We start from the raw sequence: 27,969 nt of genomic DNA on the forward strand, positions 1-27,969 counted from the left end.
TTTGAAAAACTAGCTGGTCTTGATGCTCATGGATTCTCTAAGTCTTTCGAGGGTCTAGTCCTTGGTTCATCAAAGGCTTGTCTCTATATTTTGTCGGGACACCATTCTGTGAAACATAGATGCCTCGCCATTTAACTGATGAGTTATTGTCTTAATTATCCTACCTTATGTTCATTCTTCCAAATGCATAAGATTGATGCCACCGTCCAAAATAAATGAGTCTTCCAAATTCCTTCTAAAATGTCATCCCACTTTCAGAGTAAAGGACAGAACCGGGGCTGGGCCTCCGTTGCGCCGTGACATCAATCACACTCACCTTCAGTTTTCATAATCTGTCTCCTGGGCCCTCCTTCTCTCCCTCCACCTCAATTCCCAGGCCCCCATCAAGACAGGGATCCCTCTCCCCTGGTGCTTCCTCCCCTCTTCCTGCCAGTGGGTTGGTGGAGAGCGTCACTCCTACATTGTCCAGAGCCTTCAGGTAATGATGTGCTCCACACTGACATTAATTTTCCCGGTTATTGAAGCTCACCTGTTTAACTGAAAACTTTTAAAGGCACGATGGCTTTGAACAGGAAGTTTCTCGACATCCTTTGCATTGGTTCCTATCTTTGAAAATACGAATTCAAGTTTCTGCTTCTCCTGTAACATGTTGAATCAATAACCTTCACTCAACACACATATTGAGCATCCGTATGCGAGAGGCTCAGAGATACAAAGATGAGGCCTTTTCCATTGAAAGAGGCTGGCATCAAATTGGAAAGAGATGCTGATGACAAATTACTGGAGCAATCGAGGCTGCACTAGGGCTGTGAACAGGGCATGGACAGGGCACCCAGGGGACACAGAGGAAGAGTAGCAATTTTGCCAAAATAGGGTGTGAGGTGCCAGGAGAAGCTCTTCGGAGGGCTGATGATCTATCATGAGGGCCTCTGCCCTCCCCAGAGAGTCTAGCCCGGTCCAGCTGTTGACGTGCTTCCATTTCCCCCTTGCAGGCAGACGGTCAGCTGTCCATCTTGCTCTTAGTAGACTTTCCCCCCTTGCAATTTGCATTTCTAATCACCTGTGAGTTGGAAGCCTTATAACCAAGCTCCTCAGAACCAGGGCTCCCTTGAAGTAAATAGGCCCTCGGCAAGGCTCCCGGGGGCTCTGCTAGGATGATGGGTAAGAGGGCGATTTGATTGCTTATTTTGATTAGACTGTTTTGCTTGCTCTGTGTTTCCTTCCTAGTTCTTAGTTGGCTGTGTGTTCGGTAGATAAGCCACTTCTAAATAAAATGAGGAGTCATGATGGGTTTATATCAGGTCTGTCTTGCAGCAGGCATTCTGACACCAGGAAGGGGAATCACTCTGTGGCAGGTGACCTTTCTCAGCATGGATCATGTACACCCGGAGGCAACAACCTGTCCTGCCTCTGAGCGGTGTGTCCTACTCTTCTCCCTCTGTCCTCATCGTGGGCTCCGAGACTCACTACAAGGGCACTGAACTGTGATATTTTAGGAGATGGCTTCAGGCTATTTTCGAAGTTTGTCTCCAGGTCAAGTTTTGTTTTGAAGAAGTAAAAGAAGTACTAAAGCCTCCGTGGCCACGGACTTTACGTAACTTCAGGCAGGATGTTCTTCATGTTGGCCCATCTGACTAGAGAATGAACCCCCCACCCCACGATGTGCTAAATGATCACATTTGTGACTGGGATTGAGAGATTAAAAACCAACCAAGCTTGTTTCCAATCGCCCCATGTTTGTGTCTTTAGAACCATCATTGACAGCATGAAGACGGTTTGGAACAATCACTTGCATGGATTTTATTTGATCATTTAATTTCTTGAAACTTTAGAAAGGAATGTTAGCATGAAATACATCCTAAGTAATACTTTCTTCCACTATTTTTTTCCAACTCAAAAAAAAAAAAAAAAACCCAAAACACTTTATTTGAAGGGTGTCTAGAAGTTCTCCAAAATATAATAGTATGACATTTTAATAAAATCCAGACTTGTGATCGGAGCATAGCTATTATTTTCTCTTTACTTTTCAAAAAATCCTGTAACAAAACTCAAAGGCCTCACAGCATCTATAAAATAGGGCTCTCATCAAAACACACTTATTAGCTATTACTATCGCATGCTTCTATGCGAAGACTTCACCACGTATATAGCCCTCAACGAACATTTATTAAATTGAATTAAATCTCGTTACCCTGCCCTACCCATCTCTGCCTTCTACAGACCGACTACAAACTAAGGAAACTGGATAAGCTAATATGACACAAGTGGTATCAAATTTACATTATGAATCTAACACAGGGTCGGTTTCCACAGCCCTGAGTGGCAGAGGTTCATGCAAGAATTTGTTTAATTTAAACAAATTTATGTGTTATGGTCTGTGAGGGAGTCTGTGATGAAGCGAGGCCTGAAGGCACACCTCAATGAATCAAGGAACGCTCCTTGACAAACCAGTAAGAAATGTTAGGGGAGGGTGGCGCTTCAGAGAGTCAGGGAGGCCACGCGTGCTGAAGGAGGCCCGGGGGCTCCCGTAGAAGGCTCAGCCGGCCAGGTCCCCAGTTTTGTGATGTTTAGCCCATTTTCAACTTCAAGGAGGCTGGATGGTCAATACAAGGCCAAAAGGCCCTTTGCCCTTTTTACCCTCCTCCCTACCAACACCAACTCAACCTACATGCTCTCGGGAAGGCCAGGACCTAAATAGTTTTCACAAGAGTTCAATCACCCGCTCATAGAAAGCCACGGAAGGTTCCTCAGAGTCCCGGGAAGTGGAGTTTGACCTCTCTGACGGCCAGTCGTGCGGCCACACACGGTCCCGGGGCTGACGCTGGCTGCTGGTGGAGCTGGGAGACAGGAAACGGAGGGGCATTTTGCATCCGAGGGCGCGAGTGCAGGACCCCAGGGGGGCATTTCCCTGAAGCACCTGCCGGCGGGAAGGACGGAGGCGGAGGCCCTGCCGGGGTCCCGGGGCGGCTCCGGGGGCGGGAACCGACGGCGCCAACCTCCCAGCCAGCTGAGGGGAGCCCAGGCGAAGCAGGCCGTGGGGTTCCTGTTTCCTTGGAGCCCTGCTGGGTTGGAGGCAGCGGCCCGGAGACTGGGTGCTGGGGGCACGGGGGACCCAGCGGGGAAGGATGCCTCTCTCCAACCACCTGCGGCCTGCGTGGACAAACCCCAAGAGTTGAGCAGAGGCTCAAGAGCCTGAGAGGGCATCGGGGCCCTTGCACCTTGGATGGTACCCGGGCCATGCGTAGCGGAGTCGGGGGACCTCGGGACCGTGGGGACCACTGCCAGGGACAGCGGTGCTGGCCGTCAAGGAGAGCGCGGTTAGGCAGCCGGGGACCTGGGCTAGTCGCCCACCTGCCTGGCCCGAGGGCCTGGGAGCACAGCCCGGCCCCCTAGGCCCTCCGGGACCCGTCTTTGTGATGAGTCATTGGGAGTGTCACACCGGGCCAAGGTGGCCAGAGTCACCGAAGGCCAGCGTCCCCGTACAGGTGAGCAGTCCCCACTCACCTGCTGCAGGTGGCGCGGGGCAGTGTTAGACAGAAGCGTGTGTGCTCCTCCCCAGGTGCTTCTGCGCCCTCGAGCGAGCATTTTCCGCTTCAAGGGCATAAGGAAATACATCTTGTCCCGGGGACAGGCTGACCCCGGTCTCCCGTCTTCTCCAGAACCCTGAGCCGGACGCTCACCTGGTCCCCCGAGCTGCAGGTCTCTACATACAGGTTCTTTTCCAGGGACTGAATCTTACTCGGCTCCGTGATCGCCCCACGTCCAGCTCCCATCTGCAGGAGCTCAGTGCCCTCCCTCCTGTACTCACCAGCCTCCTTCCATCTTTGCTCTTGTCTCCAAAGAGCAAGCTGTCCCACCTTCGGCCTCACGGTTTCACTTCTTTCCAAAGCCTCCTTCACACCCAGGAAAGAACAGCGTCCGCGCCGCACACGTGGCGTGGGAGGGGTGGGGTGTTCATCACAAAGACGGCACACAAGTTCTTCACGGTCAGGTGCAAAGTGCTTGTGAAAGACATATTGACACAGCATCCAAGAAACATAAAACTGAAGGGACTTGAGGGTTTTCTTTTTACTAGAATCTAATATTTGGATATTAATTTTTGACTATCTCCTCCCACAGGTCGTTCAGCCTACACTTAAACCCCCCAGGTCATGGGAACTTGTTACCTTTAATTAAGCTTGTGTGACACTTGGGGAGCCCGGACAGAGGAGTCTTTGATAGAGAGAGCTGAAGTCTGTGTCCCATAGCTTCTATTTTTTTTGTTCTTTGAGAGATGATTGTGGTGTCCTAGAGAGGGTGCAAGATCCTTCTCCCTACTAACGTAAAACTTCTTTAGGAAAGAAGAGAGAGAGAAGGAACTACTAGTGAAGAAAGGAAGTGAGGGTTCTTGGCAACCCAGCCCAGACTCCTGACACGGGACGGGGGCAGTCTACCGATCACGGCGGGTGTGTTACTAAAATAGTGGCTGCTCCCCGTGTTTGAGCACTGACCCCCACCCATATGTTGAAGCTTTAATCCCCAGTGTGATAGTGTTGGACGATGGATATTGGAGATGGATTTGTCTCGTGGAAGAGTCTGGAGGTAGCGCAGGTGTTCGTTGCTGGCATCGGCACCGAGGCCCATGGATGTCAGGATCTCCCACTCTCTTGGTCTTTCCGTGATGGTCCCGAGATGGATGCTGAAGCTCCAGCTGCCTCACCTAGATTGTAGGCAAAAAAGAAACACAAAGGGGGGCTGTACTTCTATCAGGGAGGCAGAACTTACACAGACACCTCCAGCTGACATCCTTTGGGCTGCAGTTATGTCCACAGCCATGTTCAATGGCAAGAGAAGCTGGGAAATGTCATTTTTTTTAGTCGAGGACATTTACTACCCCCACAAAACAGGGCTCTGTCAGTACGAAAGAGGGGAAATGGCTTTTGGTTAGGCAACTAGCAGTGTTTGCCAAAGTGTATCCACAAATCTATGTTAAAGCTGGTTAAAACTCCATGTGGTGTTAATTATAAATGTCAGGACACTTCCAGGCCACAGATTCCGCTCTGGCTTGTTTGAACGGAGAAGGGTTTATAAAAGGATGGTAGGTAGCTCACAGGCTTCTCCGGGATGCCCAGGAAAACACAGTTGCAAATATTGAGCCGCAGACAAAAGCATGAAAAATGCCCAGTTTCCTCATGGAATTTGTATTGCTGCAAGGCCGTTGCTGTCCCCACTGCCCACTGCTTGTCACCCAACGAGCTAGACCCAGACACCAGAAACCCTACTATGGCTGCCCCAGAAGAACCAGGGACCTGGTACCCGCCTGCCTACAGAGCCCCTCTCTCCTGACAAGGCTCTAGCTGCTGACCTTCTGGGACTCTCAGGCCTACGCTTTCCAGCCACGAACACAAGAAGACAAGCCAGTAGGGGGTTGGGGTGGCTGCTGTGTGAGCCAACCTCTGGTATCATCACCATGTTTTTGAAATAGGGGCAGCCAGGAGTTCTGCTTGGTTATGTTTTATCATCAGGACTGATTAATAGTTTCCCATGGCTTTGAAGGGAGATATGATAGCAAAAAAAAAAAAGAAAGAAAGAAAGAAAAAAAAAAGACATTATCTGGTTCTAGAAAAGAATGGCTTACTGTAAAAGAAAGAGAATGACACAATCTTTTCAATTCTATTTTTTCCTCTGCATTACATGGTACATTTTTGTAAAGATAACAGATGGGAATCCTATATTCATTAAGGAAAAAAAAAAAAACCTTTTCATCTGCTAGTGTTTGAAATAAGGGAAATACATAGTATTTTCGGCTACCCTTTGAAGACCCTTTGAAGATTTTAATTAGCGCTGAATGTGTTATTCCGTCTGTTTAAAAGAGGGGGCCACATGGTCACGAGGCACCTCGTTTCGGGCGGGCTGGCAAAGGAACCCACTAGATCTCCTTGGTTGGAATTAATAGAAAACCTCAACTAGGATTTATAAGAACATATATCTAGTATATACTATGCATTTATAGACAAAGAATTTCTTAAAAGTGATTCAAATATTTCTTGAACTTCAGCCCAATTTTCTACAGTGCAATGATTCCTGGTGATATGTCCTCTTTTTTTTAAACATTTGTGCCACTTAATATCTCACAGAATATTTTCACATATTATTACACGATCCTGTCCACCCTGTGACTAAAACGGGGTAGGCAGTATTGTCTGTAATTAATGATGAGAAAATGAAGGCCCAGAAGGATCCCATGATTACCCCAGTTCACCAAGTTCAACAGCGATTCACCAGACCCTACGACCTAAAGCTTTTCATTTCCATCCGAGTACTGTGGCCAGCAATGAGAGCTTAATCATCAAAGATAGAATCTTCCTGTCTTTGGGAAGAGTGTTTTGCATCAACCAAGCTTTACTTGGGTTAGATCTGAAAAGTAATGCATGTCAGAAAGTGGCTTCAGTAACAGGGCAATATGACATAATGGCTATGACTATGGGAGGACAAATGTGGGTTGAATCCCACATCAGCTACCTTCTAGCTGAGTGACCTTGAGCAAGTAACTACCTAATTTCTAGGAAGCTCAGTTTTCTCATCCATAAATAGAGGATATAATAATTTAAAAAAAAAAACCTTATTCACATAGAAATGCAGCACTCATTCTACGTTCCCTAGAAAATCAAATCACTCTATTGCTGGACCATTTTAATAAATTGAGGTCTGTTCATTTGTTTAAAAAAATACTAAACACTCACCCAGTGAGTACCGCTGTTCTTGACACTGGAGATACAAAGATTAATAAAACAAATTCCTACCCTTATGGCACCGAAGAGGGTGTGGCCAATTTTACTTGTGTGTTGTGTATGTGTGTCGGGGGGAGGTGGAGAGGGGATGGGAGAAAGTCTGTGTAGAGGATGTAGTCCTTGAGCTAAGCCTTAAATATCCTGCTTTATCATTTCCGGAAGGGTCTAGCAGCAGGATCGGTTTCCATAGTGTATTTTCATTGTAGCAGCTGGCTACCCATTCTTTTCTTCACATGGGAGGCATGTCCTACTTTTCAGAGCATGTACAATTCTGTTTGTTATGCAGCACAGGGTATCTGTTTTGCCTGATTTGCAGAGTGCAGTGAGCAGAGCCCATGCCTGGATCTTTTCTTTTTTTCCCCCTCAATATTTTGCACTGATTTATCTATGGTAAGCTAATCTTCAGTGACCATAAAAAGGTGGAAGCTAAGAAAACAGAGGAGGAGCTAGTCAAGGATGAATTTCCCCAAACAGTGCCATACTCTTGCCTTTTCAAGAGTGATGGCAGCTAAGAATTTCAGCCACCAAAGACTAGCGGGGGAAGGGAGGACATCTCTTTCGAGCAAGTCCTTGCAGTGTCCTCCAAAGCTGCTGCCTCTGTGAGAAAGCCACAGAAACGAGCACCAATGAGGCCCCTGTGAATTGGAGGAAAGCTCCCCAGGGCGCCCCTGGCAGTGGAGGAGATTGCAGGCACAGCCCTCTTGGCCAATATAGAGCTTTGACATGATTTCTCCCTGGGGTCTGGGAGAGTGATGCATTATAGAGAATGATGCCAGAAATAAGCCTGAGCCACAGAATTAGCATCCACCTTCAGGAGCAGCTCTTGGTTTATTTGTTGGAGACACAATCCAAAGGGAGGGATAATTCACTTCTGAGTGGCTTGAACTAATATTGTTTTTCTCCAGCTAATATTTCAACCCCATACTTGAATTAGAGTAGATAATCTGGTTTTTCTTTCTCTAGCAAGACCATCATGACAGTCCTCCCCGTGCCTGCGCGTTCTCAGCATGATAAAATGTCTAAGAATGAAACAGATGCACCTTGCATTCTGAGGATAGTGAGGTTTCCAGATGGTGCCAGGGACGAGATGCAGATAACAGCTACACTGGGCTTCTAATAGAAGACTTTGCAACACAGGAAAGTTCGTCCAGGAAAAGGCAGACATCCCCTCGTGTGATTGGGCAGGCCGTGAGTAACCCACTCACTGGGAAATTAAAGGGAAAGAAATGTGCGTGCTAATCTGTTACCAACAAAATCTAATAAATAGCTTCTCCACTTTACCACCTTTGAATTAGAGGTGGAAGTCAGGGATGTGAAAATAGCACACTTGTCAAAACACCCAGTGCTATAGTGTTGGGAACAATATAAATGAGGCTGAGAAAGGAAATCGCTGGGGCAGCAGTTCAGAAAATCACACTATTTGCTGTTCTTTTATCTCTGAGATAACATACTTCCTTAGTGAGGGCTAGTACAAGAAATTTATCCTTAGGTCTTAGTAAAGGAAAGTATGTTGGTATCAGATCACCTACATTCAACTCTGCAAGAGAAAGCCATTCAGACCTTATATCATTTATTATGTAATTTATTCATTTTTATTATGAATATTATGGATTATTCAGCTGTTTATTCAAATACCTATTATGCCTCTGAGGCCAAAGACACAGCACCTGTGTGTCTGAAGACAAGGAATAACCTTTGTGGACATTATTCTAGAGCAGCAGTTCTTAAATGTTAGCATCCATCAGAATGACCCGAAGAGATTCTAATTAGGTAGGTTCATGGTTGGACTGCAGATTTGCATTTCTAACAAGATGACCACTGATGCTGTTAACTGGGTACTTTGAGAAGCCCTGGTCCAGAGGCATGGTTCACAACCTCGACTGACTGCCCATTAAAGTCACCCAGGGAGCTATTAAAAATCTTGACCACAGACTTCACCTCAGGAGTCACGCAAACCAAAATATCTCGAGTGGGACCTAGGCATGCAAGTTTAAAGGCTGTATAAACCAATGTCTCATGGCGAAGACAAACCAGAAAACCAACTAGAAGTTGTAGAAGAATAAAAAAGGCAGTGGTAGAGAATAGGGATGGGAGCCTAAGATGGCTAGGAGAGGCCATTCAGATGACCTGAAGGAAAAGAAAACAAAGCAATGAGCCATGGAATCCATAGTTCAAGAGGAGGAGCCAGCAGGTACTAAAACCCTACACTGGAGAAAGTTATCATATTTACGGGGTTAAGAAAGGGCTCGTGGGGGGCGGGGGGTGTTGATCACACTGAGTGAATGGCAAATTTGACAAGTTGTAGGTGCCAAAGTTAAGTAGTAATGTTGAGACTTCTAGGCCAAGACCAAGCTTTGAGAAAGACTAGGAAGCCATGGCCTAGTCAAATTTGCATATGTTTTTCTTTTTTTTTTTTTTAAAAAAAGCTTTATTTATTTATTTATTTATTTATTTATTTATTTATTTATTTGAGAGAGAAAGAGAGTGAGAGAGAGCACAAGTGAACAAGGGGGGGCAGGGAGGGGTAGAGAATCTCAAGCAGACCCCTCTGAGAGTGCAGCCCTGCGTAGGGCTTGATCTCACAACTCTGAGATCATGATCTGACCCAAAACTGAATCTGATGCTTAACCAACTGAGCCACCCAGGAGCCCCTAATCAGATTTGCACTTAAAAGATCACCCTGGATGGTAAAAATCAATTGAAAAGGGATGAGAAGAAGGACACTAATTAGGACTTTGTGAGATTTCACCCTGGCCCAAGGTGATGCTGGCCTGGATGGAGGTCAATGATGGTTAGATTTTCACCTATGTTGGAGGTAGAATTAATAAAAATTGCTAAGGGACATTTTGTGGAGAATGAGAGACAGAAACCCAGGAATAATTCACAGTTTGTGTCTTCAGGTGGCTGAAAAGATGATGATACAATTTATTTATACGGGCATGGGATAGATTTTAGGGGGAAATAAAAATTTCTGTTTTAGCCATCTTAACCATATTTCCCCGACTGACAGTGTTAAATAAGCATATTGCTATTTGTGTCTGGAGCAGAGATGGAAATTTGGAGATGAAAGAAAGAATTTAGGAGTCCTCAGTGTTTACAGTCATGGTATTGGGTGATATTATATGGGAAGAGAGTAGAGAGGGGACTTGGGCGAAGCCCTGCAGAATCCATTTTTTTTTAATGGATGGACAGAGGAGGAGTCAGTCGAGGAGACTGAAAAATAGAAGCATGAGGGCTAAGAGGTAAACTAAGGAGTCAGAAACCAAGATAAGACATGGGTCCAGAAAGAAAGAGGCGATCAACTTGTCAGATGCGGCTAAGAAGTCAAGGAAGAGAAAGAAAGAAAAGTGGCCACTGGATTTTACAGCATAGAGATCATTGGTGCCTCTGGCAAATTTTTCCAGTGGTAGGATAAAGGGGAAAGGTGGATTGTTACAGGTAGAAGAGTTCCTTGAAAATGGGGAAATGGGGAGACAGCATAAATAAGGCTTTTACAAATTTCTGTGTGGAAAAGGGAACCATGAACTTGGGTGGCAGCTAGAGAAGGACAGAAGTTAGTTTTCAATTTTGTTTAAAATGGGAGGCACAAGAGAATGCGTATAGGGATGGGCAAGATCCAGGCGACCAAGAGAAATAAGTGATCCTGGAGGAGGGAGTAACAGTAAGAAGCTTACGAAAGCAAAGGAAGAGGCCCATGCGGAAATCATGATGAGCTTTTAGCTTTCGTGGGCAAGGAGAGACTTCCTAATCGTAACAGGAGGAAAGAAGGCAAAGATCAACGCCAACACACCTAAGCCTGTAAAACCCAGCACTGGAGGATAAGGGAGCCTTTCTGGTGATGGCTTCTGTTTTTCCCAATGGAAATCTGGGAGGAAAACATTATCACCAAACTCCTCTGGGAACACTCACTGCGTTTGGTAGAACATGCCGGTGGGAGAGAAAGCACTCCTCAAAAATCTGATGTCTACATGATAGGCAAAGGGAGAATTTTCTGTCATTCCAGAGAAGGAAGCGAGAGAAAGGAGAAGTGGAGAGAAAGAACGGAGCCAAGAGAAAGGCTCCCAGCCCCTACCCGACCCTAAATCCTTAGTAGGGTCTGTTAAGCTCACAAAATCTTTCCTGCGTGTGTGTGTGTGGGGGGGGGGGGGTTCTCCTGGAGCCAGAGGAGCCAGAGGCAACCAATCCCTTAAAAATCTTAAAGTCCTCAGGGATGAACATAATTTGTGGGGGTTGGGGGTGGGGATTCAAACATCTCCAGGCACAGAAGGGGTTTAAAACATCTCTTCCCCATGACTCTGTCTGATGCCCAGGTGACATTTGCATTTCAAACCCAAGACACAAGAACAAAACATGCGCAAAAGTCCTACCTGAGATGAAAGGAGTAAAGCGCATGTCCCTGCCTGGCCCTGGGGTACCTGCAATCTCCCACTTCTGAGCCCCCAACCCCGTCCTCTTCTGCGCTCACGTCTAACACCAGAAAGATTTCTGCCAAGTTCTGAGGGAAGCACCATGGCCAGGAAAGCTGCTCTGTTCTGTGGGCCCTGCAGTCTGGCGTGGGCCGTGCTGCAAGGCCTGGGAGCGTGGAGATGGCCATGGTCAGGATGGGGGCCCGACAGGAAGAGAAGAAGGGAACTCGGGCTGACAGCCACCGAAAAGTCACACCCAGATCGACGGTGTCAAGGGGTCCAATCCACGGTCCCTCGTGGGTATCCAAGCAAAACCAACGTGGACGTGCACTGCGGGAAAGTGCCGAGTGGCTTACTCAGCCCCTGAGCACTTGCCTGTTCAGTTTTCTTCAGGATCACTCTGTGGCTGCCCAGAGCAGGAAAGGGGAGAGGGAAACTTGGGGTAACTGCCTGCCCCATGCTGGCAACATAGAGCCGAGAATTTTCTACTGCAGTGAACTCTCCACAGCTTTTCCCCCCTCTGAGTTTTGTCCTACTCTGCTCTACTGGGATGATAAATACCCCTTTCCGATCTCGAGTTAAGACCCAAATTTGATGCCAGCTGTATGCAGTTGCTTGCCTCTCAAGGGATAAAGCTCCACAGACAACTCCGGCACTCACAAAGCTTCATCTAGAGCCTCGCACTACCTTCCATCCCTATCGCAACACTGGCTGTCTCCTAAACGCACAGGGGGTGCTGGGCATTGTTCATTTTCTCCATGCCTACTGCCTGCTGTATACTATATGTGTAAATGTCATGATAGAAAAGGGGAACCAGGAATTAACCAGGGTAGTAAATGGGTCCTCTGTCCCTTTCGGCGCCCTCTGGAACCCCAATTATACATAGATTTTTCCTTCTGAGGCTGTCATTTATTTCCCTTTACCTATCCTCATGATGTTTTGTTTTTCTTTTTTCCTCAGCTTCCTTCCCTGCCATCAACTTGCCTTCTATGTCACTCACTCGTTCTACCTCGTTAACCCTCGTCGTTAGGACCTCCAGTTTGGATTGCATCTCATTTAATTGACTTTTAATTTCGGCCTGATTAGACCTAAATTCTACAGTCATGAAGTCTCTTGAATCCTTTATGCTTTTTTCTAGAGCCACCAGCAGCTTTATAATTGTGCTTCTGAATTGGCTTTCTGACATCGAATTGTATGTAATCCAAATTTTGTAACTCTGTGGGAGAGAAGACTGTTTCTGATTCTTTCTTTTGTGGTGGGTTTTTCCTTCTAGTCATTTTGTTCAGTGCTAGGGTAGCAAATTGAGAAAATTAATCTGTATATCCTTAGAACAGACTACGTGAGACTCTTACAGTAGGTATGTCATTGGGGGCAGATCACTTCAATACGTCCTTAGTCTAGAATTAAATGCTGAGATACTGTAAGCAATCGGTGTGGTTCTGCAAGGAAAGTTGAGGTGCAATCACCTTCCTAGAACACAGATGCCAGGAATATAGACGTGACTAATGTCCTCTAGAGGCCCTCACTCTCTACCTCACCTCACCTCTACCTCTACCTCACCTCTCTACCTCACCTTGAGGTAGAGATTGTCTGTGGGGCATTCAGTGATGCCTAAGACCTGGTTCTTCTTTCTCCGCTATTTTCTTCTTCCTATTTGTTTTCCTGGCCTGGATAGCTCTCCCTTCACTCTTCAGCGAGCTCCTACTTGTTCTCCAGGACACCTGGGGAAATCTTCCTGGGTTGCCTGAGCGACCCCTGTGCACCCTGAGCATACCTTTACCTCAGCACATATCGCACTTGCTTGGGGGTAACAGTAAACCCACTCACAACTCTCGTAGCCAGTAATAGTAATGGTGCTGGAGGAAACACAGATACTTAATTTCTTAAGCACAACAGAATATTTGCTACTTTTGTAGGCCTTGTTTCCATGGAAGCAACCATCAACATGGCAGGAGGGATCCATTGTGACTGTATTTGATATGGTTCAATAAACTGGTAGTTCTTTCCCTAAAAAGATGCAGGATTCACTTAAAAATCTACTCCTTCCATGGTCATTGATAGAACTATCACTTGAGCTTGATGGAACTGGAAATGGTTGCTGTCCGTGGATGCAATAGCTTCCGTTCTCTGCCATGACTCTGAGACACAGGCGTTATTTACTTTAGATGGTAATTTAAGAAAAAAAATAGTTCTAATGTCAATATGCAGAATCCAATTAGCTATTACTTCAATCTGCTCTGCTTAGAATAGCTGAATATTGTCACTCAGAAAAGGGATGTTCTAGTTCTTGTTCCTATTTTCTAATACGAATTGATCTGCTTTGTGTCGATAAATCTTCCTGACATTTTACAGTCATGGCACTAAATCACTAGAGCATCCATGTCAAATGAAGAAGCTGTTGGAAATAATGGTATTAAATGATGATTTTCAGGTCCTGTCCCCAACTTACTTTCAAATTGGTATTCTCGAGAAGACATTGGGTTTCTATGTTAATGGCTACATTTCACCAAGCCGGCCTAATACACCTGCTACAGTCTACAGCAGGAAGTTATTAAGCCTCCAAGGACCCTTTGACTGAGAGAAGTTTTGAAATAAATCAATGAAAATGAGCACAGCCTATCTTCCGAACATGGCACATCACGGCTGTGAATTTGACAGAATGAGTACAGTGTTTGCTTGTTTTTAATCCAGTAATATCCCTTAATTTCTGCCAGTTGTGGAAAGCAGGTTGATAGACTAGAGGAAATGCTGTCTATTATTTCATGTGTGGAATGAGGAGGGAAATGCTAAAAGGGGACGAGGAACATTTTCACCAGTCCACTGTCCTCCTTTTTAAAAAATGAGGCTTTCCTTTTATTTTAACACCAAATCTGGATTCCTCTAAGGAGGTTTACATAACACCGGTGCCAATTAGTTTGACTGAAGTGGTTGTCCTTATGCGTATTGGTTTTATACTATTACTGTTTAATTTGTAAACCAAAGAAGCTTAAAATTCAAGGACGTGAATGAGCAGCTATATTTCGTCATGAGAGCTCTGAAGTCCTTCCAAGGAATGGAACTCGTTACAAAGCCGTTGGTGCTGGAACCTAAGCATGGTGTAGGGTAACTCAACCCGTGTTGCCTGCAGTGCCCCACCTCTCTTCCCCCCACCCCACCTCCCACCCCAGCCTGGCCTATTTGCTTTAATCAGCTCCTGTTCACGTTCTGCTCTGTGCCTCTGCTTCGGGAGGGAATGGCTTGACCAGGGCTACAACCTCCTGGTAATTATTTTGTTGTTGAAAAGCTTTCTAAAGTCAAAAAGGAAGACTTTGATGATGTTCTTCTGTGGAGATTTCAGTGCAAAGGGAGAAAGGGTTATCATGCTTTCCATGTAGTTCCTTACCCAGGGAAGGAAGGAAGGATCGAAGGACACATGCAGATTTATTTTATTTTATTTTATTTTATTTTATTTTATTTTATTTTATTTTATTATCTGTTTATCTATCTATCTGTCTATCTATTTATTTATTTTGCAATTTCCGACACTTCTAGTGGTACCCTGGTAAAACCTTTGTAATGTTTTCTTACTTATCCAGAGAAATCCTGCTAGAGATCCCACTGCCATCCTCTTTGATAAGCCATCTCAAGGAGTAGAGGAACTACTCCCTTTGATGTCAAGAAGGAGCTCTTCCTTGGATGAGGGGATTATTTTAAATTCTAAGTCAGCATATTCTCACAAGTAGTAACTTGATTAAACTCGTTATTCATAGTCCTCTACCATAAGAGAAAATACACTGAATTCTTGGGTTAACGTTTACGTGTCTGAGTTCAAAGAATCTCAACACAGTGTGTAGAGTTTTTAGCTCAGAAGTAGGTTACCCCAGGCTCCGGTTTCCTGAGGTTACAACACAGACACTGTGGTAAAGTGAAGGAACCCGGTTTGGCACAAACTTGACCATTTGAGGTGTGATTTGTGAGAGCAGCTCCGTCGGAGAGCTCTGCCCACTGTGGCTACAAGCTGGACGCCTGTAAACAGGTGGCTAGAGGGAGGAAGGAGCCATGTGAACCAGGTCAGTCTGGAAAGGGGGATGAGCAGCCTTGGGAAGGACCAGATTTTTCCAGGGAGCCACAAGTCAGGGTTGGATTCATAAGTTGTAAGGGAGGTTATTTTAGGAACGAGCAAGACTTGGTCATTTGGAAACAAGCAGAGCGGCCTCAGATGGAAAAGATCTGCCCCCCTGGCCCCCAACAGCATAGCTACAACCTACAGCCAGGACCCTTTGTGCCACTAGCAGGGGCCTAGAAAGGAAGATGAAGGTCGGCCCCATTTACAAGATTTGTAAATAAAATACAGGAATCCCAGTTAATTTAAATTTTAGAAAAACAACAAATAATTTTTAAGTATAAGTGTGTCCCAAATATTGGACAGAACATATATTTTAGAAAATCTGTTGTTTGAGATTCAAATTTCACTAGGAGTCCTGGGGTTTTTATTTGCTAAATCCAACAACCCTACCCGTGTGCCATAGAAATGGGATAGACCTATCCTGCAGGCGGTGGAGAAGCATCAGTGGATTTTAAACACTGGGATATCATGAGCAAAACTGTGTCATATGCGGTTTTCTATCATCAGGGCAGATCAAAGGAGAATGAGACCAACATTAATGTGGAGGGTCTTGGGACGGGGGAAAGGAAATGAAGGACTTTGCCACGAAGACATAAACAGAAAAAATATGCCATTTTTATTCAAAATTGGCAAAGAAGAAGCCAAACTCTCCCTCTCTGCAGATGACATGATACTGTACATAGAAAACCCCAAAGACTACACCCCAAGATTGCTAGAACTCATACAGCAATTCGGCAGTGTGGCAGGATACAAAATCAATGCCTGGAAATCAGTGGCATTTCTATACACGAACAATGAGACTGAAGAAAGAAAAATTAAGGAGTCCATCCCATGTACAATTGCACCCAATAGCATAAGATACCTAGGAATAAACCTAACCAAAGAGATAAAGGATCTATACCCTCAAAACTATAGAACACTTCTGAAAGAAATTGAGGAAGACACAAAGAGATGGAAAAATATTCCATGCTCATGGATTGGCAGAATTAATATTGTGAAAATGTCAATGTTACCCAGGGCAATGTACACGTTCAGTGCAATCCCTATCAAAATAGCGTGGGCTTTCTTCAGAGAGTTGGAACAAATCATCTTAAGATTTGTGTGGAATCAGAAAAGACCCCGAATAGCCAGGGGAATATTGAAAAAGAAAACCATATCTGGGGGCATCACCATGCCAGATTTCAGGTTGTACTACAAAGCTGTGGTCATCAAGACAGTGTGGTACTGGCACAAACACAGACACATAGATCAATGGAACAGAATAGAGAACCCAGAAATGGACCCTCAACTCTATGGTCAACTAATATTCGATAAAGGAGGAAAGACTATCCACTGGAAGAAAGACAGTCTCTTCAATAAATGGTGCTGGGAAAATTGGACATCCACATGCAGAAGAATGAAACTAGACCACTCTCTTGCACCAGACACAAAGATAAACTCAAAATGGATGAAAGGTCTAAATGTGAGACAAGATTCCATCAAAATCCTAGAGGAGAACACAGACAACCTTTTTTGAATTCGGCCACAGCAACTTCTTGCAAGGTACATCTATGAAGACAAGGGAAATAAAAGCAAAAATGAATTATTGGGACTTAGTTCCCATAGAAGGACAAACATTATATGGTCTCATTCATTCGGGGAATATAAAAAATAGCCAAAGAGATTAAAGAGGAAAGGAGATTAAAGGGGAAAGGAGACAGAGTGGGAAATATCAGAGAGGGTGACACAACATGAGAGACTCCTAACTCTGGGAAATGAACAAGAGGTGGTGGAAGGGGAGGTGGGAGGGGGGACGGGGTGACTGGGTGATGGGCACTGAGGGGGGCACTTGGCGGGAGACGGGATGAGCACTGGGTGTTAGACTGTATATTGGCAAATTGAACTCCAATAAAAAATATACAAAAACAAACACAAAGCCAAAAAAGTAGAGTACCAAAAATAAACTGAATAGTAAATATTAAAAACATATATGCCATTTTTTTTAAGTTTCTGTCGTAATCACCAGTGTGCATCACCTGTTTCACCCAGCCCCCACGCACCTCTCCTCTGGTAACCTGGTAACCATAGGCTTAAAAACATGCTGTTTTGGATTGGACCAGTTATCTCCTCAGTCCAGGCTTTGGTCTGCCAGTAGCACGAGGCAGTCTCTGCAGGACGCAGCCCCGGCCTTCACGGAGGCCGCTTGAACGTGAACAGATCAGTTGACCTCCAAGCATCCAAGTGACCTCAACACAAACAGGCTGCTCTACCCACGTTTCTAATCTATTCTCAAGTATTAGGGACACTTCCCCAAAGCCCTAAGCACATCGTTTCCTGGTCTAAATGCACAAATGAGATAAGGCTGGAAGAAAGTTATTTGTCTTCATCCTCAGCATCCTCTTGTCTTGCAAATCGAATTTCTCCCCGGCTTCTGTGGGGGCCTCTCCACGCGGTGTCTGTTGCTCTCAGTCTCCTGCTCTGCTTCCTAATTGATTCTCTCCTCTTCTCCTTGCTGGGAAGTCCACTGGCTCGTTGCTTCACGGCCTTTAAGGCCCTGCACGCCTCTTCCCTGCCAGCAAATGCCATGTGTCCCTCTGTCTCCACGAAAGGGACCTCCTGGTCCCTTTCTTCTGTGTCCAGAGGACTTTTTGCATGAAGTTTTTTAATCATTCCTACTGGGTCATAACGGCAGGCTGCTCACATGCTCATCTCAGGATGGACTCTCCCCCCACGACACCTAAGTGGAGATCTCCCCCCGTGCCTGCATCTTCGTCTACAAGTATCACTCTGGCCTTTCTACGTAGGTCCTTATCCCGTGAAGGCCAAGCAGCACTTCTCTCCCCAGCCGGGAGGTAGGGCCATGTAGGCTCCTTCGTGTTCACCTTCCCATTACATGTATTGCACGGTTGTAGACTGTAGGCACCAAATAAATACTACGGAGCCCCTGAGAGCGGTGGTTGAATCCAAAGTGTGCCCTGGCTTGAATGAGTTAAAGCCTCATGTAGTCCAACCGCAGTGTTCCTTGGAGGTTGACTCGGAAAAGAGGACCCATTGGCAATGAGAAGGAGAAGCTGAACCACAGGGGGATGGCCATGAGTAAGGGCCTGACAAGGAGCAGAAAAAGGCAACGTCCACTTTTGTGCCTTCTGAAGAATAGTTAAAAAGCTGGTGTGAGATGTCGGTGTTAACGGAGATGGTGTTAAGAGACCACAATACAGAAACATTAAGCCATAAATGAAAAAATGGCCATATTTGGAGGTGATTTCCATTTTAAATTCAAGTGATGTTGGCATTTTTTTAAGTGGTCCACTTAGATTTTTTCCCCCTCTCTCCATAAAAATGTATGTCTAGAAGAAACAGGGAGTCATTGGATTCTTTGGGTTTTTCTAAATATCCAGGATGTGTCTGTTGGGATCCAACCGGGAAGACAGAAACCACTTTGAATATTTAGAACAGCTAAAATTAAATCCAGGGCACTGGTTACGAAGACGGTAAGACCAAAAGGGAGCCTGCGGCACCGCAGGGGTTAACAACTTCAGGGAGCCACTCTAACCCCAAGGCCGAAGGGACCAAGGGAAGCCCCAGTGTTAGCAGAGCCTGGGGCTGGGCTGTCTGGAGGACACTGGGACCGTGGGGGCCTCACTGGGAACTGGAGCCATGAACTGAAAGTGGCATCCATCCAGCCTGAAGGGTGGAGAAAGGCTCTGGCTTCCTCCTTCCTCTTGCTCTCCAGCCTCCTACCAGCGCCTCGCGTCGCCCAAGCCCATCTGTGAGCAGCAGCAGACACAGGAGCCTGAGCTGTCTCCGTACCTGTGACACAGGGCTGAGCAGGAACGGTTTGAGCTGAGCACAAACAAGGGCTTGAACTGACATACAGGGTTTCTTGGAGATACTCTCTTACTTCATAATTTCTTATTTGTTTATTTACTTTATCTCATTGCTCTTCAGGGATGTGAAGCAGAATCGTCAACCAGTATTTCCCCCCTCCTTTCACACGGTATCACAGAGAGACATACCCTAAAATTATAAGGGGAGAAAACCAGAAGCGCAGTCCTTTCTGGGTAAAGCACAGTGACCTGGAAGATAATGCTACTCTGCATAAAGGGAGCTTTGGCAGGTATTGGGTTTGGTATGGGCAGTGATCTCCATCTGAAAATATATCTTTGGATCTTTTATTCTCTAGCTGCTTCTATGCAAAGTGTTTAGAATGTTTCATTTCTCTGCATTTGTACGTGTGCGTGCGTGGCAGGGGAGGGTGGCGGTGGTGGTGGTGGTAAAGCAACCGGCTTTTAAAAGCAAGAGAAATAGGAAATTCTGGGGAGATACGAGCCAGTCGATAGAAGGATGCCTCTGTCGATAAGATTATTTTTTATTCTGTTTTCATTAAGCATTAATAATACATGAAGTCCTGAAAAGAAAACCTTCTGGCTAAGTACATTTCCATTTTACACTAGAAAAAAAGAGAACCTCTAGTACGTGAGACTTGAGGCTTCACATATGACAGGGACGTCTGTAATTAGGGCATAGAAAGGTCTGCTCATATCTTGTTGTGGTTTATAATGGTGCCTTTAACTGCTCTACACTGATTATTAGAAAAATGACATTTCCAAACGAGCGTGTGATGTTGTTCCCTAAGTGCCACGGAAGTGGATTCCCAATGTACAGAGTAGCCTACAGGGAGAAGAACAGAGCAGAAGCTAAACCCACATTTTAATAATCACTGGTTGGACCCATTTTCATGAAGATTTTTACATTAAAAATAGTCACTTATTCCCAAGATGGTGAAAGTTGACACTTCTGGGGGAAAATACTCTGCAAACATTCATTAAACTAGGGCATTGTCTACACACATTGTCTACACTCAAATGGTGGCAATCGATGTTGCAGAGAGATCAGAAACAATGAGAACTGATAATATACCACCACATTTATCGACACACTCCAGCAGTGTGGATAGGAAAGAAGAATAGGGTGTGGAGATTACTCAAAAATAAAATCTTAAGACATAAAAATGTTTGAGTCCTCGAGTGGACCTGCTAATATCAGCTAAACAACAGAACAAACCCTTTAGATTTTCTGATTGTTAACAGAGAAATGCAGGCTTGTTTCCTAATATACAGGTTCTCAAGCCAAGTGATGGAGTGTTTTTTTTTTTTCTTTCATTTGGAAGAGGGCAAGAGCATGATGCCTAAAAATAAAGGATAAAGTATAATGTGCTGACATGGAAATAGAGTGGAAAGAAATCAGATGTTCAGTAAGAGAGGAATGCTGAGTGCTCACAGCCTCACAGTTTGAGAAACAGTTGGCTAGCTCTGAATGTCACAGAAGTGGAATTAAATTATTTGCAGGCTCAATGGCTCATCACTCAGTTGTAGCAAGACATAAAATTGGTTGGGTATGAGTTCATCACCGAGTTGTGTCAATTATTACGAAGGGACACGACCAGACGATCATTTCCTTTCCAGCAAGTGGAATATTGCCCAGCCAGTTTGGTCCGCATGGAAATCAAGCCAAGTAACTGGATCTTATTATTTCGCTTAATCGATGACAAAAACGAGTGACTGCTATGTCACTAATGGGCTAATATTTATTAAAAACAAAATCAGAGCAGACAGGAAAATAGCTAACTCAGTCATGTTGAATGTTATAGACAGCCAACCTACATCTTCATTTCCTTGTCATTAACCAAGTGAAGTGACACTTTGTCAAAACATCAGTGAAGTCCTTTAAAATCTTTTTGCAAAAGGCCTGTGTAAAAAATACCAAAAATATGTTGTTAGGAGGAACTCACAATTTTGACTCTCTTTTAAAGTTTTCAGTAGCTAAGCACTTTGTGCTTAGGTCAGAGTTTTCTTCTAGGGGACTGAAGAGCTAACGGCTACAGTTTGCCTATTCACAAAGAGGGATGTGCAGATGAAATTACTCCTGACTTCCTGTGTCAACCCAATTAACTAAATTTATTGTTTGAGAAATGACCCAAGGGAATATTAAGAATAAAGATGAGTATTAAATTGAATTTAAGCTATCATCCTGTGGTAAATGTGAGGTATTCCCTTTTAAGGGATTTCAGCAGACAGATAATGGAAACCAAAGTATGTCACGAAAGGCTCTTTTTCCCACTCACTAAATGCTCTAAAAATACATATTTGCCACACTGCAAGTGTGAGTGGTTTATATTAAAAACAAGCTTGTTTTGATGCACATATGATACGTACATCAGGGAAAGACTGAATATGTGAGTACTAAGCATGTAGAATGTAGTTCTTTTTTATTTTTTCTTAAGATTTTATTTATTTATTCATGAGAGACCCAGAGAGGGAGGCAGAGAGACCCAAGCAGAGGGAGAAGCGGGCTCCCCGCGGGGACCCGATGCAGGACTCGATCTCAGGACCCCGGGGTCATGCCCTGAGCCAAAGGCAGATGCTCAACCGCTGAGCCCCCAGGCGTCCCCAGCTGGAATGTAGATCTGACAGTTTTAAATTGTTTTTGGTGCTGCTCTTATCTCTGGCCTTCCCTGGAAGGTGCTTGCACTTTATTTTTTCACATGATATGAGCATTCTGTTCAATGCTTAAACCCCTCTGTGGTTTTCCCTGATCTGTCAGACTAAGGCTAACGTGTTCAACTTCGGATCCTTTGTGATCTGCCCACAACTCACACATCCAGCACGGACTCCCATTACCGCTCTCCCCACAGACTTAGTTGTTCCCGTCTCCACTGTGCCCTCCTCCTCCCTTAGTAGCAGAGCCTTGAGTTCTGGCTGGCATGTGGTCTGGCTGGCACTACCCAGCGGCCTCCCAATCACAGCGGCTGAACCTGTAGCCTAACTAACACAGATGTCACCTTTTTCAGACAAAGAAGTGTACACAGAGAAAAAAAGGCCCTGGGCTTTAACCCCAAACTCACCTATACTATCCTTATTATGTTGCTCCAGGATCAGATCATGGTTTTGTTTCTTTCGCATCAAAACTCAAGGAGCCGATAGATTTCTTCTCACTATAACACTACATGGAGAATATTTCAAGCTAACTGAACCCACGAGTGCGAGGCAACTGCAAGTTAGTTCGTTTTGAGCACATGCACGATTTAGGGAGTCAGAACAGCCACAGAATGGCTAGAGCTTTGGCCTATAATCACTGGAGACTAAAGTCAGACCCGCCACAGGCATGAAGACTGCAAGACCTCAGAAGCTGCACTGTGGCCTAGTGTGGCTCAGCATCATTAAAGAGGAAAGATCAATAGGCACTACTGATTCCTCATGACAACTGCAGACTCTTTCAGCCGCTCCTGGGCGAGAGTTCACCAATAACCATCACATGGTGGGATTACTCTCCAGCTTTACCTGCATATGTTTTAGTTATTTGTATATATGCTTATGTTTAAACTAAACAGAAAACTCTTTGTAGTTCCTAACAAATCTTGAATTTATCGAGTCCAGAGTCGAAAGACCCACATTAGGTGCCATTAAGGAAATGTACCTGAAAAAAAAAAAAAAAAGGAAATATACCTGAGCTTCTATTTTCACCTTTAGGATGGACTAGAGATCTTTAAAACCTGCCAAACACTGATATGCTGCATAAAATATTATGTACACATTCTTCACAAGTCAAAAATGAATTTGCAAAAAAAGTAAGAAAAATTCTCTGAGGCAGGAATGTGATGTAAGAGCATGAGACGAGGGATCCCTGGGTGGCGCAGCGGTTTAGCGCCTGCCTTTGGCTCAGGGCGCGATCCTGGAGACCTGGGATCGAGTCCCACGTCGGACTCCCAGTGCATGGAGCCTGCTTCTCCCTCTGCCTGTGTCTCTGCCTCTCTCTCTCTCTCTGTGTGTGACTATCATAAATAAATAAAAATTAAAAAAAAAAAAGAGCATGAGACGAGAGGTAACAAAACTTTGAGGCCATGCAGCTCTGAGGAGGAGGAGGAGGAGGAAGGCCAGATCTCCAGATTCATGGCCACACTGGAACCCAGAGGCAAGGCCTTGCATGCATGCATGCTGGGAGAGTCTGGGTGGGTGTCAAGTTGGAGGTCCATGGTACAGAGTACAGGCCCAGGAAGGACTATATCCTCCAGGAAAGAGGGAGGTAGGAATAAAAAATGACATACAAAACCTGCCCATGAGGACTTGTCAGTCTTGGCTTTGGAGAAAGGCAAACTATATCTCCCCTGAGAATCCATAGCCAAGGGCCAGTACCTATGGGGGTTCGGGGCTGACACTACACTCCTTGTCTTCTACGACCTGATTTCAATAATCGTAACAAAGTACACCAGAGTTGGCAGTCTCCATATGCCTAGTGGAAGCAAAAGGAAATCCTTTCTGGAAGAATGCCTCCCAATCCAGACCTCAAAGCATTCTCATAAATAATATTGCAATGAATATAACTCATAGTAGAAAACAAAGTTCTAACACACACCAGGTAATAGCACCAAAACTAGGAATCAGTGAGACAAACACACAACAAAATCCCATCAAAACTAAATACCTTTAGACTTCAGATATTGAAATTATTGGGCAAAAACATGCCAAAAAAGCATATTTAATATGCTTAAGACATAGAATGGAGAATTAAAACCATAAGGAAAAGGAGAGTATTTTTAAAAACAGTCATATTTTTCAAAAATCAAAACTTTTCAAGATGAAATGTAAAATCATTGAAATTATAACCCTCGATAGATGATTACAGTAAATCAGAATTAATTAAAAGGAAAATCACAAACTGTGGTGTCTCTCCAATTGGATGGGGGCCCCCAAAAGTGGGGTAACTGTTGGGTGGAAGCCGGTGGCATGGGCAGTGAAAGGATTCACCTGAGGCAGAGTGAAGGAGCTGGAAGTTTATTGAATAAACTACAAGGCAGCGGTGGGCAGGACAGCAGAGGAGAGGCTATCTGCCATGAGGCAGGGGACGGGTTGTGCTGGAAGTGGGAAGATGAGGAGGTATGGGGGTGCATGGAGTCTTCCCTTTTTGGGGAACTGTGACTGGTTGTAAGTAGCCCAGTGGTCAGGTAGGGCCGATGGTTATGTTGAGGTGCATCACCGGAAGGACCTGTGTTCAGCCAGGGGGTCCGGGTCAGTGTGGGCCCTTTGGCCTTGATCAAGTCTCCATTGCTCAAGCCTATTGTCTAAAGGCCTGTTGTCCACACAAAGTAGAAGACGGGGCCTAAAATCATTCGCAACACGCACCACAGAGAGACAAAGAGACAGAAGGTATGAAGAAGCTAAAACATGGAGGATAAATGCCCAAAATACATCCAACTGGAGGTCCAAAAGGAAAGAATTTAAAAAGGGAAGAGGAAGAGAAAACTTCTTGAAAGGTAAAATTGGGAGCTTTTTTCCTGAATTGATAATGCATCTGTCTTCAGATCGAGCAGACCTAGTGAATTCAAAACACGACATATAAAAAAAATTACATATCAGAACATAACCCGGGCAATCCAAAGAGAAAATAAAAGATTGTAAAAGCAGCCAGTGAGGAGAGGAAAGATAGGCTTGCTCAAAGGGAGAAATAATTAGTCTAATGGCCTTCCTTCTCAACCGCAAAGATGGAAGGCGGAAGATAGGTGAAGTAGCAAAAACAAAATGCTTAATACAACCATTCATAAAACAGAGTAAAAGAAAGACATTTTTAGAAAAACAAAAATAGATTCTCGGTCAAGGAAAATGTAAAGGATGGGTTCTAGAGAGATTTAGAGAAAAAAAAAATTCCCAGGAAGGAGTCTCAGATTGCAAGAGGGACGGGCGAATCAAGAAAATACTAAAAAGATTAGAATAAATCTAAGAAAACATTGAACAAAGCAAAAATAACTATGTTCAATTTGGAGAATAAAAATCACTGGACGTGGCAAAGAACTATAATGAACAAAATAGCATGAAAGCTGGAAGGTAGTATATGTGGTGGGTGGAGGTAAGTATTCATGGGACCAGGGGCTACTCAGGAGGAGGTAAATATAAGTTAAGTCTTGTTATGGAAGCAGGGTAAAATTGGAAGAGTTTTGACTAAGATCAAAAATAGAGTCAGGAACATCCAAACCAGTAGAAAGAGAAAAAGCTTAAATGATAATGAAAGCCTTGAACTTTAAAAGAAGACAAGAAAGGGGAAAAAGGGAAAAAGAAAAAGCAGGACAAAGAAAATCCAAACTGTTGATAGCAATTAACCAAAATACATGTAAATAGACTGATTCCTCTCCTCTTAAAATACATAGATTGTCTAACTGGACTAAAATAAGAACAGTCCAGCTAGATGTGTGTATAAAAGCCATGCCTAAAACTAAAGGCGCAGAAAAGTTGGAAAAGATAACAAAAAAGATGGACCTGAAAAGGGCTAATTAAGAGAAAGCTGATACAGGTAGTTTATAATACATAAATATAATTTTTTTAAATTTTTTATTTATTTATGATAGTCACAGAGAGAGAGAGAGAGAGAGAGAAAGAGGCAGAGACATAGGCAGAGGGAGAAGCAGGCTCCATGCACCAGGAGCCTGACGTGGGATTCGATCCCGGGTCTCCAGGATCGCGCCCTGGGCCAAAGGCAGGCGCCAAACTGCTGCGCCACCCAGGGATCCCACATAAATATAATTTTTTTTTTAATTTTTTTTATTTATTTATGATAGTCACAGAGAGAGAGAGAGGCAGAGACACAGGCAGAGGGAGAAGCAGGCTCCATGCACCGGGAGCCTGACGTGGTCTCCAGGATCGCGCCCTGGGCCAAAGGCAGGCGCTAAACCACTGCGCCACCCAGGGATCCCACATAAATATAATTTAACGCAAAAGTCGTCAGTGGAGGTAAAAATGTTCCGTACCTAATGATCAAACTTTCGATTCACCAGGAAGATATAATAGTGCTCAGCTTTTAGGCACTAATAATATAACTTGAATTATATTATGTCATTAAAAAATAATTATGTTATAGCACTAATAAAATCATAAAAATAGCTTGTTACTGAAAAAAAAAAACAGTGGATCCATATTTGTAAGTAAGACTGGTCCCTAAGTGTCTTTTCTCAAGATTATAATGTTCTGCTGTGGTCATCAAAGTTATTTAGCCCCATAAAATGAATTGTGGGCTGTTCTCTCCTTTTCTGTGCCAGGGTTGGAGTTCTCTCCCTTGCACGTTTGGTAGAATTCATCTCTAAAATCATCTGTGCATGACATCTTCTCTCTGGGAATTAAAAACCAAAATCCTTGTTTAATGGCTCTAATAGTTACAAAGCTACTCACATTTTCTATGTCGTCACATTTTCAATTTGGATGAACCATATTATCCTAGGAAAATATCCATTTCTTCAAAGTCTTCAAAATTTGTGGCATCAAAGCATTTCTTTTCTCTCTCCAGTATCTGTAATTTTTCATTTTTGAAAGTGTTTCTTTGAAACTTATGTGTTGTTTTCTTGATGAAACTTTCCAGGGAGCTGTCAATTTTGAGGGGGGCTCTTCAAAAACCAGTTTTTACCTTTGATGATCCTCTCATCTTTGTTTTCTATTCATTATTTTCTGCCTTTGTTTTTACTCTTCTTTGACTTCCTTTGAGTTTATTCTTCTGTTCTTCCCCAGGTTTTTAAGATAGATGCTTAGATCATTAATCTTCAGACTTTCTTCTTCTTTTCTAAGACAGCTTTTCAACCTAAAAATTTCCCACTACATACCACTCACTGACATTTCCAAAATTCGGAGTTATAGTGTTTTCTTTATTGTGCAATTCTAAGTATTTTTGAATTTCCAATTTTTCCTTAAACCATGAGTTATTAAAAACATATTTTTAAATTTCCAAAATTATTTTTGTTTTGTTCTGCATGTGTATGCATGGGTGTGAAATTTAATTTTAATTTTTTAGTTCATTTTTGTTTAATTGTGGTCAGAGATGGAATTCCATGTGAAATCAATTCTTTGGAATCTACTCTAACTCACTAAATGGCCAAGGCATTGTCATGGTAAATGTTTCATATTTTGGTAAATGTTCCTTGTAACTTGAACCAGGCTCAGGAGTTTCTGCGTATTCATTAAATCGGTGTTTACCAAATCTCCTGTAAGATAAGAATCATCTGAGGCACTTCTTAAAAATACGGCTTTCTGGATCTCTCTCCTGGAAATTATCATTCACGAGATCTGGTACTGAGCCATCAGGGAAACTTGAGAAATCTTGCAGCGAAGCAATGCTATTGTTGCCCTCAAATCTTCTTGTTCGTACTGCCTTATGTCCATTTGATCTATCACTTATTGAGAGAGCTGTATTCAAATATTCCACTATGATGGCGGATTTTCATTTTTTCTTTTAATTTTGTCAATTTTAAATATATAGGTTACATACACACACACACCCCTCTTTGATAGGTATATTAAATTCTCTCCAGCTTCCATGTCCTCATTTTGTAAAATATGGAAGCGGAAATGGTAATTATTTTTGAAGAATCTGAGGACAAATGTGTAGAAAATGCACTTAAAGCACCCGGTTTATGGTAGCAGCTCAATAAAAAACTATTACTTTCTATAAGGTCACTTTTGACACTAGATTTACCTGCAAGTATGTTCGTGTAGTCCAACTATTTGACGACAGGCACAATATGTTCCACCTTTGGGCCAAACCACCCATCCGAACTCTTTGTGCGTGGACGATATTACCTTCCCGCCCCTGAACATGTCAAGGAGAACAGTTTCCCTGAGTGGAAATGGGAGATCATGCTCTCGTCTTTCCTCAGGACGCACTACCATGCATGACT

General features: G+C 43.9%; 1 long non-coding RNA gene across 2 annotated transcripts; it reads right to left on the bottom strand.

Annotated features, from left to right (window-relative positions):
- Window positions 1–1,869: 1,869 nt before the first annotated feature.
- Window positions 1,870–27,969, bottom strand: LOC140609429 (uncharacterized). 2 transcript variants are annotated; one of them, XR_012011261.1, is made up of 4 exons: window positions 27,768–27,969; window positions 4,491–4,699; window positions 4,167–4,330; window positions 1,870–4,001 (listed from the first exon to the last, which is right to left on the bottom strand). It is a non-coding gene; the product is annotated as an uncharacterized lncRNA (long non-coding RNA). The 2 variants fall into 2 exon arrangements; XR_012011260.1 differs by having other exon boundaries at window positions 4,167–4,699.

This window comes from Canis lupus, chromosome 18 (genome assembly GCF_048164855.1).
Source record: "Canis lupus baileyi chromosome 18, mCanLup2.hap1, whole genome shotgun sequence".
Taxonomy (NCBI): Eukaryota; Metazoa; Chordata; class Mammalia; order Carnivora; family Canidae; genus Canis; species Canis lupus.